Genomic DNA, 18,851 nt, shown 5'->3' on the forward strand with positions numbered 1-18,851 from the left:
TCATTTTCTAAAAAAAATGTGTTCATATACACAAAATTTGTAGGCAAATGTTAGTATATATTTAATAGAATTACTATCTAATAATCAAATATAATTCATGTGAACAGTTGTAGACCACCACAAGAAGTCTAAATGAAATCAGACTACTACCAAAATATTTTAGAAATTTTCACTGTACACAACAAATACAAAAACTACTTTTTTTTTTTTTTTTTTTTTTTTTAAGGCCAAATCTCACTTTGATATTCTAGATGATAAATCTACATATTGCTATTTGTCAATTTTCCGTCCCGAATTTGTGTTGAGCTTCCAATTTTCTCCTAAATTTTAATTATAGCCAATTTTCCCCTACCCCAGGACGTTAATTATTGGAATTTTCATGTAATTTTCTATCTATTTTGGTCATATGGCAAATGTTTGAGGGTAATAAAGTAATTTTATCCTTCTTGTGGACAACATATTATTTTCTTCTTCTTCTTCTCTTCCACTAGTTGACTCCGTACACTTTATGTTTGAATTATTCATGGAAGTTTAATTAGCAGTTACAAAGTATTGGCTTTGCACCCAATTTAACCAAACAAGAATATGTTTTTGCCCTTATATAGTTGGCATAGGTTATCCGCGTGACTAATTGAAAAATTAGATGAAAATTTTCAAAATCTAACATCAAAGGAAAATTGACTATTTATAAAAGTTCAAGAGATAATCGGCTAATATTAAAACTCAATGGAGAAATTGGTGCTACACAAGTTCGCATAAATCAACAATTAGGTCATATATGTATATATATTTCTTTTCTGAAAGGAAACGATTTCATTAGAACTTCAAATCAAGTAAAGCTAACTTGAAGGAGGGCATCCTGAAGAAATGCAGGAGGGACCTCACTCCAAAGTAATATTATATATGATTCTGTGTATATTTGTAGCCAATCCCATAAATTAGTATAAGAGTGAGTTTGTCTATGTTAAATGTGACGCAACGTTTCCTTGGAGGAATGGTTATGAACGGGGTCACTGTGTCTGTGTCTGTAGAAAGAAGTTTGTCTTTGTTAAAAGTTTTCTTGAAGTCAACTCCTCGCATCTTTGAAGTCTGAATAGTGAATCAAATTGGCCACCATATGCAACTCCGATGCCAGCTACTGCCTCTCATCCGATTAGATGAGTTCCGTAGCCTCGCTGCCGGCGCCACTATGTTGTATTGGGCGTTTTAAAATTTAAAAATAAAGGAATAGAAGGTGTTGTAATAGCCATATATAATCAAGTGTAGCGTTCCAAATAGCATAAATTTCGTACATATTTTGGGATTCTCCGTGGATTTCCAACGCTTTATCATTCCCATCGCTGCGCCATGGTGCGCTGGTATACCTTGAGAGTGACAAATAACAGCAAGCTAAGATAATTCGAAATATTGAGAGAGAGAGAGAGAGAGAGAGAGATTACGAACCTGTCTATTACTGCCTGGTTCTCCATATCTGGATCCATAATAACTTAAATCTATATGGACTCAATGACCTTGATGATGAGTAATAAAGATTACCTAATAAATAGCTACGACGAGGTTTTCAGTTTACTAGGTCGAGAGAGACTAGCATGCAGAGAGCTAGCATTTGGGTTGAGTGGCGGAAGCTGAAGCTGAAGCTGCTAGCTGCATTGCCATTTTATTTAATAAAATTCAAGTTTGTCTTTTTATATGACGTAGGTTTTTAATATGACGTAAGTCATTTTATAATATACACTTCACTTGAAAGTGAGAGGTTTTAGATTCGAAACTCTTGAATGGCGAATTCGATACCAAATTAGGTTGCCCATTATGTGGCTTAACCATACTCCCCATCCTCTTAGTGTAAAAATATCGATGTATTAAAAAAAATAGTTTAGTGGATAAGATCCACCAACACATTTGAGACTCACTTTTATTAGATTATCTTCAATCTTTGGATTAAAACCTAAAATTTTTAACCCATAAACAAATTTTCTTCTCCAAACCTTTTGGGTTAAATTTTTAGCCCGAGATTTGGATAATTTTTTTTCTAAAGTAACGTTTAAAAAAAAATTATGTAGACTATCCAAATTTAATTTTATAAATATTTTAACCTAAAAATATTTATATTCCGATAATATTGAAAAATCACTAAACCGACACCATGAAACTCGTGGAACATTACGAAAGTATATGAAACACATAAATATTTTTTTTTAATTACTTTAGCCGTTGGATTTAAATTTGGACCGTTATATATATATATATATATATATTTTACCGTTGAATTTGATCAAATTAGATTTTAACCGTTGGATTCAATGAATTTATAAATATATATATATATATATATATACACATAGTGGACCAACCCCACTAACCCAGGGTGAATCCTGGGCTAAATTTGGCCCATAAATGAGTTTTGAGTTTTAACTCATATTTGCCCCAAATGTTGAAGCAAATTAGGGTAAGTTTAAAACCTAAAATTTAAGTATTACCCCAAGGGTTGGAGTACGTCTTACAAAAATTATACAAATTTATTTTACAATAAGAAACCCAAATTCGTAACCAGTGGAATAATGAGAGGCCCAACCCATCTCAAGAGACATTGCAAGCAAAACATGAGAAGAGGGAGAAAAACAACACACACAAGTACGACTTCATAACTACGTAGCATTGAATACTACGTGTGTTTTGGCCATTAGATTCAACTTTCATAATTATTAGATCTTTTATTTCAATCCTGAACTGTAAATGAAGGGGCCAATTAATATCTGGTGCATGACCCTCTTGCACTCAAGTCGAACTCAAGCCATAAAGTATTTTTAATGAAGTATTGTTCAAAAGTAGCTTTAATAAGTTAGGCCATAAAGCATTGTTCATAAATTAAAAAAAAAAAAAAATTGTCATGATTAAGAGTAGCTTTATAAAGTAGTTGACAACGGTTTCACTTGTAAATGATGAGACTAAACTCGCATCATTTAATTGGTGTCAAAAAGTTAGACCATAGTAAAGTAGTAGTATTTCTCTTCAGTAGTAAAATGTCTTGAGTTTGAATCTTGTGAATAACAAGTTCGTAACCAATTTATTTTCCAACCCGGTACACGATATGAGATTGCCAACAAGTGGATGCAAGTATAAGTTTCTTTAGGTGGACATGCAAATAGGTAGGTAGACTTTGCTAGGCGAACAAGTAGGCTCCTCTACAACAGACAGGCGGGCAAGCAAATTCCAGATATATGGTAGATGAATGTAGATTGGGATGGCAGATGGTAGGTAGTTTCAGGCAGGCAGATGATGAAGTATGTGCCCTGTCACTAAACGGACGAGATTTCTATATTCCAACTAGAGTCATGCTTTCCTAAGGTACTCATTTTGAGGACCCATGAGAACCAAATGTATGTTAATTAAAAGATTATATTAGTTTAGATTCAAATGCTTAAAATATTTGACAATTTAATAAACCCAAACAAAGAAATGAGTTTTCTAATAGTTCATAGATTTTATCTTAGATTTGGTTTATTAAGTTGTTAAATATTTTAAATCTTTAGATTTAAACTAATATAATATTGTAGATAATATGCATTGGTTGTCCTTAAAATAAAGATCATAGAAGAGTAAGACTGATTCGAACTATATCAACAAACAAACATATAGAAACTTGGACAACAATCAATGGAGTGGACTGGTAGGTATCGCTCTGGGAAACAGACTTGCAAGTCGAAACAAGAAACTTTTCTTATGTTCTTCCATGTGGGCCTCAAACCCAATTAGTGGCCCAATTTTTTAATTTTCCCTTTTCTACTTAGTGGTTTCTTTTTCATGATAAGTTTTGGCATAATCTTGAATTTTAAATTAACTTGAATATACTTTGAATGGCTCAGAATAAAAGGAGGGTACAAGACTGAAGGGGAGAAAATTCGAATCCTTACAATAGTAACACATAATTATTGAATCTCGTTATTCTATATTCAAAGAAATTTTAGAATATATTTTCTAATTTTTATCACTTCTTGGAGCCAAATAGTGTAGATGCACTATGAAAGCATGAAGGTTTATTTGTTAGAACTCAAATCCTCTCCGGATCCAAAAAAACTAAATCTAAGGAACAAATGATATGTGCCTTTGAAATTTGATCCAACAGCTACAAACAGGGGACCCTCTAAAAGTTTTAATAATTTTAACCGTTTGATCAATTTCAATAGCCCTGATCATTTGATCCTTATGCTCAATTTTTTTGAGTCTGAAAAGGATCGAGGTTCTATTTGTTAATTATTAAGAGGTTCAAGTTAACCCGCCAACGTGAAAAACGTGAATTATTTGAGGGGCTCAGTGTAACCCTCTAACGTGGAAAATGAAGCAAAGGTGTTGATCACGTTGGAATAGCTAGATATCTTTTCGTGCTTTTCTGGGTTAGTGGGATGTGTAGGATTTGGACAGAAGTTGCGCTTTATGTCTTGTTATAAATCTCTGTCGGACCAACAACGTTTTTAACAGTTTGGTCTGTTTCCTTGCTTGGTTTATAGCCTTTTCCTGGGTTGTGCCTCCTTTGTTGTTCTCGACAGGGTTTTGCCCTTTTTAATACATTCTCCCTTCGGACCAAAAAAAAAAGAGTTGGAGTATCTACTAGCTAGGTCATAGGAATATTTTTGGTCCATCCTTAAATGATGGTTATGTACACTACCCTTTTTTATTATTGGTGGATTAATTTAAATCTCGAGTATGTGTAAAAGATAGACATAAATATTAAAATTTAAACTCGTCCAATGATAATAAGTAGGTAGTAAGCATTACAACGACTTGAAAGTGATGAGTAAAAATGCACCCAACTAATATCGGTGTGTGACACATGTGTGGGACCCACTAACCTAATTATTTATGAATTTGGATTCTTTTCGCATGTTTTTTTTCTTCAAAACTATACAAAGCTTGCCACTTAGTGTTACAGTCTAATGCTAATTATTTTCACTTGTAAGTGAGAGGTCTTAGGTTAGATTCTCATCAAAGGAGAATTTGAACACATTATTGCTAATCCATTGTGAGGCTTAGGCCACTCCCGACTCCCCACCTCGAAGAGCAACTCTGCCAAATGACGCAATGCTAACGTCATGATGACGTCAACCACTATTAAAAGGTTAAAACAAAAAATAATTAAAAATACAAAAAAAAAATTATTCAAAATTAATTAAAAATACAAAAAATACCGAGGCAATAAATCCAATAAATATCTAACTATGTTCTTACACCTTACATCATATTTCAATATTTTCAAATACTTTCAACTAATTTTTTTTTATGATCCGAAATTATAAATAAAATTATCTTTTTATATTATTTATAACAAAAAAAATAATATTTTAATATTGTCTGGGTTATTTACTTTAGAGGTAGAGATGCACTTACACAATTACTCTTCACTAAGAGGATTGAGTTGCCTATAGGCCATGAGAGTTATCAACGCTGAAACTGCTCTTGGTATAGTTACTATCGTTTGTTAAAAAAATAAATAAATAAAATTAAAAAAAAAACACTATACAAGGCTTTTAATCACAATATCCCCCCCCCCCCCCCCCCCCCCCCCCCCCAAAAAAAAACACAACATTATACAAGGCGTTTAATCATAGCCTTTGAAATTCATCTGATGGCCCTCAATCTGCCACATAATATTAATAATTCCAAATTTACTTGGTTAAATTTTTATCACCCCTTCACCACTGCCCATGATTGTCCACTTAGAATTTAGTGCCATGGTTTCCTTCCTGTTATTTTCCCTCCCTCTTCTCACTAACCTGTCCACGGAAGAGGACCTAACTCCGTTAAATCATTATCCAACGGAGCCATGGATAATTCCTTCATACCAAGAAGGTTTTTTGTTTTTTTTAGAAAATGAAAGCTTAAATAACAGAACCTTTAGGACAACCAGTACACATAACGTCAAAGTGCAAGGCATTTTTCACAATCGCAGACATAATATTAAACCAAAGGGGATCTCGGAATTTCAATAATTTTTTGGGTGGTGCTATTTACATACTTATTTTTAGGTCATCTCCAACCGAAGAGTCCAATGGGTTAGAGGGCCAAAAATCGTCTCTAACTGAGAGTTAGGCCAAATGGCTCATAGGCCCCACGGGACAAAAAAGGGCCAATCGGCTGGCCCAATCCAGCCAGCCCCAGGCCGGGATGGATTTTTCATTATTAATACATTTTCTGTCGGATATATCCGACAATATTGTCCTCTTTTTTATTTTAATTTGTTGGGCCAAATTTATATATATATATATATATATTTTTTAATTCCCTTTTTTTTTCCTATAAATACCTAAGTTATTCCTACATTATTTTTCACATAATTTTCACCCCTTTTAAATTTAAATTGTTGTAGTTTTTAAATTTAAATAATAAATTATGTTTGGCCCTTTAGCCCTCGGTTGGAGACGGTTTTTTGTCACAAGGCTAAAACGAGCCATACGGCTCTTTGGCCCTCGATTGGAGATGGAGGCAAATATGACCATGTACTGTTCATTAAAACATTAAGGTCATCTCCAACCCTCCAAGAAATTAATATTTTAATGAACAGTACATGGTCATATTTGCCTCCGTCTCCAACCAATGGCCAAAAAGCCATAGGGCTCGTAGCTACTCCTGTTAACATATTAGCCCACCACAATAAAAACAGGTCAATGCAAGTTAGATTCATTAGGTCTGGTGAAACTATTAGTCGGTATATCCATAGAGTATTGTGTGCGTTGCTCAATTTGCAAGACGTGTTGTTTGCAAAACCAACCGCTATCCTAGAGGATTGCATGGAATCGAGATGGAAATGCTTTAAGGTAAGCATCATAGTAAAATCATTAATAACAAAATTATTTGTAGTTGGTAATTAATATAAGTTTTTCTTTTGTCTAGGGTTGCTTAGGAGCGCTAAATGGAACATACATAGAGGTCACTGTGCCTGAGGTCAATAGACCAAGATATAGAACAAGGAAGGGTCATATAGCAACTAATGTGTTAGGTGTATGCACACATGACCTCAAATTCGTATATGTGTTATCCGATTGGAAGGGATCAGCTACTGATTCGAGAGTTCTTGGTGATGCTGTTACTAGAGCTAATGGCCTCAAGGTCCCAACCGGTAAGATAGACAAGTACCTAGTATTCTTCCTTACCTTTGTTTGCCAACAACTAAAATTTATTATCAACTAATATAGGTACATACTATTTGGTTGATTCCGGATATTCGAATGGTAAGGGTTTTCTGGCACCGTATAAAGGCACTAGATACCATTTGCAAGAGTGGGAAGACAATTCACGTGCACCTAGGAATCATGAAGAATATTTTAATACGAAACACTCACGTGCTATGAATGTCATTAAGAGATGTTTTGGCCTCCTCAAAAGGCGTTGGGCTATCTTGCGAAGTCCTTCCTACTGTCCAATCAACATTCAGGGACGAATGATCACCACATGTAGTTTACTTCATAATTTTATCAGAATGTATATAGTGGTTGATCCTGAGGAAAATGCAAGGCTTGCATTTGATGAATTGCCTATAGGGGAATATTTACCAGAAGTATTAGCCTACATTGAAACCGTTGAGTCAAGTCAGACATGGACTCAATGGAGGGATGATTATGCAAGAGAAATATATGATGAGTGGAGAGGAAGGAGGGCTTGAAAATTGGTTGACATGGTAGTTGTTGTAATTGTCTTTTATTGTTTGATAACATTTTATTGAGATGATTGTTTTTTATTGTTTGAAGACTATTAAGATGTTTGTTTTTTATAACTCAAATTATCAGTAAGAAGAAAATACTAACAATAAAGTAAAAGACAGAGAATAAACATTTAGCAAAATAACTTGCAGCAAACTTATTCAAGGGCCTTTTCATTTCTTCATATTGTAGAATCAAGCATATGAATATAAAAGACAAAAAAAACACTGGTTACAATGGCCTTTTCATTTCTTCGTTTTAGTCCCTTCTTACTTGCCGTAAGTTGTCTTACTAGCTAATACTGATGCTGCATATGAAAACCAAAGAGTTGCAATACTGCCCAAAACAACAGTGAAAAAAAACATATATATTGTTCACTGGATTACCTTTTCCACTATGAAATAATTTAGCTTTGTAAAAAGCTGTAGGCAAATATTAACTTAATTGCATCATGTTTGCTCCACTAATAATATGTTTCTTTGTTTTACATATGTAATATTATGGCTTCTTTGATAGATTATATGGCCACCTCACATAATTGGAATGATCAAGACGAGGATGTACTGCTTACCATCCTCGAGGAGATGGTAGTTGATGGTGTTAGGTGTGAGACCGGCAGTTTTAAGGCTGGTATATTTGTAATGGTTGCCACCAAGATGAGGGAGATGATTCCGGGCATTAATATAAAGCCAAAGCATATACAAAATAAGCTGAAACATCTAAAAGAAAAGTATTCCTCTACATATGACATGATGAATACCTCTGGATTTGGTTGGGATGACCAAAAAAAATGTGTTGTTGTGGATAGTGACAATGTACTTCAGCTGTGGGTGAAGGTACATTTTGTTTCGTATTCTTTTTCAATTAGTTGCTTTAAAAGTCATAACTTTGATTTCTTTGAGTTCTTATTGTAGAAATATCCTAATGCATCTTACAAACCAAATAAGCCATTTCCATTGTATCCACGCTTGTGTACGGTGTTTGGGAGATATCGAGCCACAGGTAGTATGGTTGAATCAGCAGCAGATGCAATCGAAAACATGGGATTGGAAATTGAGGATGGCGATGAGACATTCGAGATGCCTCCGACTTCACCTACCTCATCTCCTTCTATTGGTACATCCAGTGCATCTTAACCTATTAGGAAGAGGATGAGGAATAAAAATGATGCTGATGCAAATATTTTAGTTGTTATCCGTGAAGGTTGGGATAAAGCAGTTACTGAAATGAAGAATTTAGGTGAAAGTTTTACTTTGAGAGAAACGAAAGCCAGGTTACCTTTTCAGCTTTAGGCCATGGGTCTCCCATATGATCAGGTGCTGAGAATTTCAATGAAATTAGTGAAAGATACTGATATGATGAGTATTTGGTGTACCCTGGATGACTCTCATGAGGCAGATTTCATTGAAATCTATATGGATGGCATTTGAGCATTAGGGGGTTTAGTATGATATGAACTACATCAACTTCTGGGGTTTAGTAAGACATTATCTTTTATTTTATTTTATTTTATTTTTCTGAAGTCAGGACGAATGTTTAATTTGGGATTTCATGTTTAAGTTCTGAATATTTCATGTTTATTGCTTTAGCAAGATAATATCATTAAACTTATATAGTTTTCATCCTTGCATGACAACCAATGCCATAGACATTCAATTGTCTCACAGCTCAACTTATAATATACATATTGTTTGACACAATTTGCATTTCAATGTGATGACGAAGAGATGAAAGCAGATTGTGTCAACGATTTCAACATAGCCATTGCATCAACGGTTGTTCTACCATGCCAACCTCTTCATATGTAATTCATCACATATACATAACCATATACATATTGTGGCTACACTACCATGTGCCAAGCCAATGGCATGCTCTCACCCAATTATTATTTTTTAAATCACATAAAATTAATTGACGTATTATCCCACTAAATTAATTATATGAATAACAAAGTACAAATACATGTAGCTTGTTTTCTGTTGTACACGATACGAAATATGAACTCATCCAAGTATAGTGTACAAAATATATCCTAAATAAGCAGCAGCAAGAAGAAGAAAAAGAAAAAAAAAAAAAGTTTCGTCCCATCCTAAACATTGTACCAAACAACAAACGGAACAGGGGTAAGTTAGTCATTTTAATGTTTTGGATCCATTCCGTCATGTGCTTACCAAACGCAAAACGAAACAACTCTCTCGTTCTATCCTGCACATACCAAATATCACATGGAACCACTATTCCGTCTCGTCCTGTCCCGTCCCATTCCGTCCCGTCTGCAACTGAGGGTCAAAGGGTCATAGGGCTCGTTTTAGCTCTGTCACAAAAAACCTTCTCCAACCGATGGCCAAAGGGCCAAACATAATTTATTATTTAAAAACTACAACTTAAATTCAACTCCAACGACTAAGTGATGTCAGCTAGCCATTGGTAGCTGACATCATGCTGACGTCAGCTAGTCGTTGGATTTGACATCAGCATGACGTCAGCTAGCCATTGGTACCTACAACAGGATATTGTTGCACATCTTTGGGCCAAAAGAAGCATGGAGTAGGCGTTTAAGTTTTATGTTGTTAAATGTTCTTAAAAATATTGTTTAAGTTTCATGTTGTTAAATGTTTTTTTATATTGTATAATTTGTATGTTGGTTAATGTTATTTAATATTGTTTCATATTGTTTAATGTTGTTTCATTTTACTTAATTTAATTTAATGTTGTATAATGGCTTAGGAAATTATAAGAAAAAAAATATAATTTAAAAAAAATATGAAACAAATTTTGTGGAATAGAAGTTATAGGAAACATTTTGTAAATAAAAAATAATAATAAAACTGTAAAAAAAAAAAAAAAATCAAATGCAACGGTTAGCTGACGTCAGCTAGCCGTTGATTTTTTTGGCCAGCCTCGGGCATGCAGCCAGCCCTCCAGCCCTTTCAGATTCTGTGGGGCCCTCTCAGATTCCACGAACCCTTTGGATTAGCCCTTGGTTGGAGACGATTTTTTGGCTAGCTTTTGGCCCTTTGGACCCTTTGGTTGGAGATGGTCTAATATCTTGGAGGGCCAGAACGAGTTCTTTGGCCAGTCTTCGGTTGAAGATGTTCTTATTTCTCGCAAATTTTTATAATTCTCAATTATCGGATCAAATGAATTAAAGAAAATCAATAAGGATATGTAGATATCATTACCCTTATGTTTTCATTTTTATGTTTTGATTAATTTCATCATTGACGACTTGATTTGGTGGATAAAGTATTGGTTAACGACTCAACTTTTATTTTTTTGGAAACAATTGATGACTTGACTTAAATAGTTACTAGCATATGGGCACACATAAAGTGTGTAAGAAAATTTTGTATTTTAGTTTTTGAAATAGAATGAGAGAAGAAGAGAGTGATAGAGGATGTGGGAGTGAGAAATTTTTTTTTTATTTTTTATTAGAAATATGTTAGGATTACATGTAGGTGAGGCTTTAAAAAAACAACAAAATTTAGTTGTGTGAAATTACATTTCTGCCCCATATTTCTTATTCATGTTATGTTTTAATTAGAAGGTTAAATTGATAATTTCATAAGATTTTGATTGACAATGAGTATTTTATAAATTAGTAAAGATTATATGGATAATACTTGGGTACTAAATGTTCAGTACCCAAAATTTATTGACCTCCAATAAAACAAAGACACCTGTCCAATTTCAAGTCTCGAATCACACAACCAAACACTCCTATTCCTGCAAACCAGACATCCTTCTTCTCCTTCTCCCTCCCCAGAATTCGCTCCAGCAAAAAGCATTGCAAATTGTTTCAAAAAAGCTATCGCCCATCTAACTGAACTCATACCATTTATTTTTATAAAAAGGAGATCCATGCTCTTCCTTGAGGTTCCTCCTCACGCACCTATTGTAACCACTATGGAGAAGAACAAGAGGAGTAATGATATTCTTACCATATTTTTGTACCACATTTTCGTAGCATCTTAAGTAGCATTTGATATGGAAAGTCACATCATTTGAAATAATCAGATTTTTAAATTTAATTTATTATTTAATAAACTAATAATTAAGAAAAATTAATTAATTAAATAATGATTGTAATATACGATAAGTCTTTCTCCTTTTTTTTCTTGAGTTTTGCAAATTTTTCAAATAATATAACTGTTCACATCAGATATCATCTAAAATTATATAAAAATATGGTATGAATAACATTATTTGAAGAAAAATGTTTCGTTTGCAGAATGACTAAACAAGGTATGTTTGTTGTATGGTAAGGGACTTGAAAATGGACATGTGTCTTCATTTTATTGGTATATTAGTAGGTCAGTAAATGTTGGGCACTGAACAATCAGTACCCAAGAATATTCTTATTATATTGCTATATATAACGTAGAAAATTGCTCGTTTGATCCAAACGAGCGTATAATGGTATAAGCCAATATTTTGTCTGATGTTAATTTGATGTTTTTGTCCCTCGTGGAGAAAATTGCTTGGCTTTTCCCTCAATTGGGCAATCAAACAATGAGTCTCAAAATTTGTTGCACTCGTGCTCTAAAAGTTCCTGTTTAGAGCAGTTTAAACCTTGCTTAAGTGTTTGGTCATCGTTATGATTAATCTTTAAGTATTTTTAAAAAAGTAAAGAGCACCTAGACTTGATTTAGACATGGTAATCGTGTTGTGTTTATCTTGTTCGTGTTGTTTTCGTAACATATCAGATAACTTAAAGGATCATGTCGTGTCAAACTCGTTAAAATGAACAAAAAATATAACCCAAGCCGAATTCTACCCGTTAAAATTAACAGATAATATAACACGACCCGTTATTGACTTCATATTCTCACTTTAAGATCCATGGCACCTTGTATTTGGCCATTTCATGTAAAAGAGGAGGGAATCTTGATATGCCAGAGACTTAAGAAAATCATTCCCGCCCAACTCTGCTGCCAAACGGTTGGAATATGCTGAGGAACAGTTTGCATTCTTGTGCAACTCTTCAACAGATAAACTCTTTGGATTAATCTTATTTTCCACTATTATCACATATATTTAATTTTGTAAATTTGTCATTTGAGATAAGTGTATCTTGTAACTGATTGATTGATGTAAAGCTTGATACATACAACACGTACACTCACTCATGCTTAACTGAGTTGATTTGATCATGCACAAAGCCATTTATTCTCTCACTGCAAAATGTTTAAGTCAAACTAAAGACTAAAGTGAATTACAATTCGAGTTAGTCAAACCTCACCTCTTGAACAGTAATACGGCCGTTGCTGTGCAAACAACATTCCCCTCTTTTTCTTCCTTTCCATTCTCTCCTTTTCATCCTCCCTTCAAATAAATTCCCAACTTAAAACTACAAACTGGAAGTATCGGGTTCGAAACCCACTGCTTGTGTGAAAGCCAGACTTGTGAGAAATGCGTGTGTGAGTCTTATCGGCCCTCGGAAAAAACCGTGGTTTGCCACTAGTTGTCTCAGTTGTTTAAAAATTACTTTTGGTCGACTATTACACATGAAAGGTTAAATGGATTGGCAATCTTGTGCATTGAGAAAGTAATGTTGTAAAGGCTTGATTTTGAACACTTGTAGTTGACTTAATTACTTAAACCACTTGTGCTAATGTCTTCTTCTTGTTTGATTTTCAAAACATATCTAACATCAAGCACTATGTATATAAGGTTTAGATTACACATGATCAATACAAAAACAGAGAAACCCTACCCTGGCTAAATATCAACAATATTGTTTCCAGGCCAGAGCTACACAAAATGTACCCAGCTAGAGTTGTGTATGGAACTCTTGGCCATAATTTGAGCGTCTCCACTTTGACCTCTCTCAAGATACTAATTGCCTACTGTCAATGGCAAGCTCTCACCATTGACATCCGCTATTCTAGCCGGGGACAAGGCGAGCGCATTGGTATACACACGACGGATGGTAGCAAGTGCCACCTCTTCAGGACTGTTACATTGCACAATTCTCAATATGTTTTGCATCTGGAGACTACAGTTTCCAAGTCCTGGGACATGAGCACAAATGCTTCTACTTTTGTCCGTTTTGACATGTTTGCTGGAGACTAGAAATTCGGTGAAACAGTTTGCCCAATCGACAAGTTCTTCCTTGTAAAAGTGACCTTTCCCAAGGGGCTTGATGGCCATTGATGAGATTCTTTGCCCACCATGACTATCACTTGACGACGCATAGTTTCACATTGCCCCTTTGATAATGAACAGCATGCAATCGAGTGGATCATCCCTTCGACAAAACGAAATTGTTCTCACTGTATATCACTGGCTTTAGATAGTCGCATATGAACGTCAACACCTTTTCATCCGTCTTTAAGCATATTCATCTATAATAATAACACATGTGCGTGCACGTAGAAACATATATCATCAGAACAATATTGCAGTGAAAATGGATGCAATTAATAGAAGGTGAGAGATTGAGTTTTGAAGAACATACCGTTGTAAGTGTATCCATCAAAAGATAGCGTTTTACAGATCTTCTGGTATGCCAGGGAAGAATAAGGAATGGATTGTGGACATCATCTTTGTCTTTTTTCAATGCTTGCACTAGGCTATTCATGATTTCGTTCTGGATATCATCTGGGAAATTATTTTCATGTATCCACTTGCATACATCTAGCTTCTTCATCCGAATCTTCTGCCTTATCATCTCATTTTGCAACTTTTTTTTTTCTCATCCCCTTGTCTCTTAAAACTTCCTCTATTGTTATAGCTCTTTGTCTCATCTCTTCTATTTTTGTAGCTTCCATATGCATAAAAGTCTGACTCGCCACAAATCAAACAATTACGTAATATAATCAGAACAGTCTCCGCAGTCCCAACTCCCAAACATGGAAAAATTGTTGAAAGTTAATGTATAGAGAGATTCAATATACCAACCTGCACATTTCCAATGTGAATATAAACAGTAGCAAGCCAACTAGAGAGAGAGAGAGAGAGAGAGATACCTGAATGGCTAATTTTAGGAGGCTTTCAGTTTACAAGGTAGATCAAGTAGAGAGAGTGCATTCGAGTGGCAAAAACCGAAGCAAATAGCTAGATGTTTCATGCGAATGATGATGTTATAATCCAGAAAATCCCTTTTCGAATACAAATCAAAGTTCTACTTGTTAATATAGAATTAGTGTTTCGTTTAGACGAGCTACGAGCTGTTTAAGTTCCTTTATCATAATGGTAGGTAGTAGCATTGACCAAGGTTGTTAATTTTCTTCTCTACCAAGTCCCAAGTCTTTGTGTAATATGTTTGTTGTCTTACTAAACCAAATTATGCAAATCTTACAAATTAAACATGACCGAGTCGGGAATCGGATTGAACTGGCATTTGATGAAGACACTCTCTACACCTGTTTGGATTCACATATCTCCACCAAGAACATATACGAGCATATGATAATCCAACTCGTTAACATATGATAATTAATCCAAGTCCAAGTCGTGAACATATAATAATTGATCCAAGTCCAAGTCGTTAACATATGGTAATTAATCACTAATCAGAACACGCAAACAACTAATTTATTGTTGGTGTGAAAATGAAAGTTGCAGGAAAATTAGTTTGATTAATATTCCGTTCATAACAATTAAAAGTCAGACCTCGCGTCAATGTCGGGGATTTCAGTGTTGGCGTTGGTTTCGTGGTTCCCTCGATGAGCGGCACACACGGCGGCAGACATAGTAAGTCCGCTGCATGATCGAACGAGGACTAGAACCTACGTTTCCAAGAACGACCGCCATTTTTGTTGATTTTTGAGCCTCTGCTTCGACTGGAGGACGACGAGCACTGTTTGCTTTCGTCTTCCCGCTTCATCTCATCCAGCTCTGCGTGTGTTCTTTTTTCTTTTCTGGGTTGGGGCTGTCGTTGTCCCTTTGTAAAAAAAGGTAACAATCTGTGACTCTAGGGCCCGTTAAATGGGCCTATATGTACAAAATGACTTAATGGCCCAAACCTTGCTAGGTGACTAGATTTCCACACACCAAATGATGGAAGAATTGGGGAAGAGAATTCGAACACGGAGTCTCGAGTTTGGGGATAAGATAAATATTTTTAATCACTTGAACAACAAGTTTCTTGAGCTAACGGACAAGATTCTTGAGCTAAATGATAATCACATATTTTTGTAATTTTTCACTACTCTATTTAATCTTGTGCGTTGTTTTCTTTCCGAATTAGACTCAAATTTTTCTTGCAAGTTGCTCTGCTTGACTAGGTATTCTTAAAAGAATAATCGAAAGGTGGCTTCTTGGTCTTTCCTTCCTTTCTTTTTTCTTTTTATTTTTTTGGAAAAAAAAAACGATATTATCTATACTAAGGAAGCAGGGGTGGGCTTAGCCTCACAATAATGTAGTTCAATTTCACATTTGGCGAGAATCGAACATAAAACCTCTGCACTATCATCACAATTAATCTCTAAGTGTTTAAAAATGAAGAAAAGGCATCTAGGCCTACCTAGTTGTCTGCCTTAGACCTGGCGATCGTATTGTGCTTGTTGTGTTCATAATATACTCGATATCTTAACGGATCGTGACATGTCAAACTCGTTAAAATGAACAGGTAATATAATCCAACCGAAACTTAACCCGTTAAAATTAACAGGTAATATGAGCCACCTGTTACTGACTTCATATCCCCACTTTAAGATCCATGGCACCTTGTATTTCGCCATGAAATGTAAAAGAAGAGGGAATCTTGATAAGCCAGAGACTTTCGAAATCATTCCCGCCCAACTCTACTGCCAAACATTTTTGGAATATGCTGAGGAACGGTTTGCATTCTTCTACAACTCTTCAACTGATAAACACTTTGGATTAATCTTATTTTTCCACTATTATCACATGTATTCAATTTTGTAAATTTGTTATTTGAGATAACTCTATCTTCTAACTGATTGACGTAAAGAATGACTGAACAAGATACTTGCCAGGAATGAGGATTTCATTCATTGGGTTGGAATACATATACAACTATGCTCCTATAATCAGGGATTACAATCAAGTAAATATTATGTAAAAAGCCAACTCCTATCAATTATAATCAAATCATATATTCAGCTTCTAATCTATCCCTGACTTTGTGGGATAGAGTTGATGTTGGTACTTGGTTGTATAAGGTAAGAACAAAATGGCAGAAGCAATGGTATAAGTTAATTTCACTAGTCATAACCACAGAAGCAACAACTCTTAGATTTATTAACATGTCGAAACAATTCCAACGAGATGTGGATCCGAAAAATGCCCAATATTATTGGATTGTTGAGCTTGTATGAGATGTTATTTTTATTTAAAATCCATCACTAAAACACTTGCAGTTGACTGAATTACTTAAACCACTTGTGCTAATGTCTTGTTATTGTTTGCTTCCCAGAACATATCTAACATCAAGCACTCTATATATATAAGGTTTAGATTGCACATGATCGAATAAATAAACATAGAAACGCTACCCTGGCTAAATATCAACAATATTGATTCGCGGCCAGAGCTATACAATATGTACTCAGCTAGAATTGTGTATTGAACTCTTGGCCGTAATTTGAGCGTCTCGACTTTGACGTTTCTGAATATACTAATTGCCTGCTGTCGATGGCAAGCTCTCACCATTGACATCCGCTATTCCAGCCGGGGAGAGGGGCAGGCGTCGCTGTGCCTTGGTACGGAAACGACGGATGGTAGCAAGTGCTACCTCTTCAGGATTGTTACATTCCCAATATGGTTTGCATCTGGAGACTACAGTTTCCAAGTCCTGGGACGAGCACGAATGCTTTTACTTTTGTCCGAGTTTTAACGTGTTTGCTTGGGTATATATAAACAATCTGTGATAAACTTATATATGTTAATAATAAATGCGAATAAATATATTACAAAGAATAAACAAAATGAAATAATATTAAGTAGATAAACAGAAGATCGAGGCTTGCGTACCGCAATGTACTTCAAACAAAAATTTCGTCTATACTCAGTGCTTGTAGTTCTACGAACTTCTGCTTCACCAGGATTCAACGATCTAAATTAGAATTCCAGCACCGGAAAACTAGACTTATGGCGAATTTCTTTGTGGTACTCTTAGTATGCTTGGTATATAGGATTGATGATTTTCAGTGAATTGAATGATATTCAGATGCATGTATTTATAATGAGTGTATGTTTGTTCACAACAAACATGTTTTTGGGAGGCGTCTGTTCAACACAAAGGGTGTGTTGCTCCATATGTTTCTCAGATATTTTCATAAGCTCTCAAACTTCATATGAAAATATGAGTTTGTTCATATAAAAATTAATTTAATTAATTAAAGAATTTAATTTTCATAGCCCAAAGCCCAAGGCCCATCGTTTGAAATTAATTATCAATTAATTAATACACCTCAAAATCCAATCCTAAGATTTAGCCCAATTTTATTCTTCATGATCCATCACTACAATCACTATATAAGGGACAAAATCTTATAAAATAAGGAAACCTTTTGAAAATGATTAATGTAAAACAATGAAATTTCTACTCAATTTTTCTAACAGCCGAAGACTGAAACTTCGGTGAAACAGTTTGATGCCCAATCGAGAAGTTCTTCCCCGTAAAAGTTACCTTTCCCGAGGGGCTCGATGGACGTTGATGAGATTCCTTGCCCAGCATGACCATCACTCAGAGCAACTCCACCCCTATCCACTTTGTGCCAGCACCCAGCCCATTTATCCACTTAATTGAACAGTAACAGACTCAATGAACAGTAATAGGCCAAAGCATCTCCACCCCAAAAAAAAATGTGCTGGCACCTAGTCTAAAAATGCGCTGGCACAAACGATCTCCACCCCTACAAAATGCGCTGGCACCCAGTCCATTTAAAATATTAAATAATTTTTTTATAAAATAATAAAAAAAAAATAGTTTTAATTTCGGATAGGATTTTTAACCAATCTTGTCACGCCACGTGTCATTATCCGAACGTACTATTTTTTGAATAGATTTCCGCTAAGATTTTCAACCAATCCCGACAACCCACGTGTCACTTCCTGTTTACAATAATTTAGGCAAGATTTCGATAAGATTTTTAACCAATCTCGTCACGCCACGTGTCATTATCCGAACGTACTATTTTTTGAATAGATTTCCGCTAAGATTTTCAACCAATCACGTAGTGCCAC

The 18,851-nt window shown here is 35.0% G+C and overlaps 1 long non-coding RNA gene across 1 annotated transcript; it reads right to left on the minus strand.

The window, feature by feature from the left end:
* Nucleotides 1–13,300: 13,300 nt before the first annotated feature.
* LOC137734564 (uncharacterized) lies at nt 13,301–15,583 on the minus strand. The gene is made up of 2 exons (XR_015964256.1): nt 14,155–15,583; nt 13,301–14,041 (listed from the first exon to the last, which is right to left on the minus strand). It is a non-coding gene; the product is annotated as an uncharacterized LOC137734564 (long non-coding RNA).
* Between the last annotated feature and the right edge of the window lie 3,268 nt (nt 15,584–18,851).

Source organism: Pyrus communis, chromosome 7 (assembly GCF_041283825.1).
Source record: "Pyrus communis isolate YQ-2024b chromosome 7, ASM4128382v1, whole genome shotgun sequence".
Lineage (NCBI taxonomy): Eukaryota > Viridiplantae > Streptophyta > Magnoliopsida > Rosales > Rosaceae > Pyrus > Pyrus communis.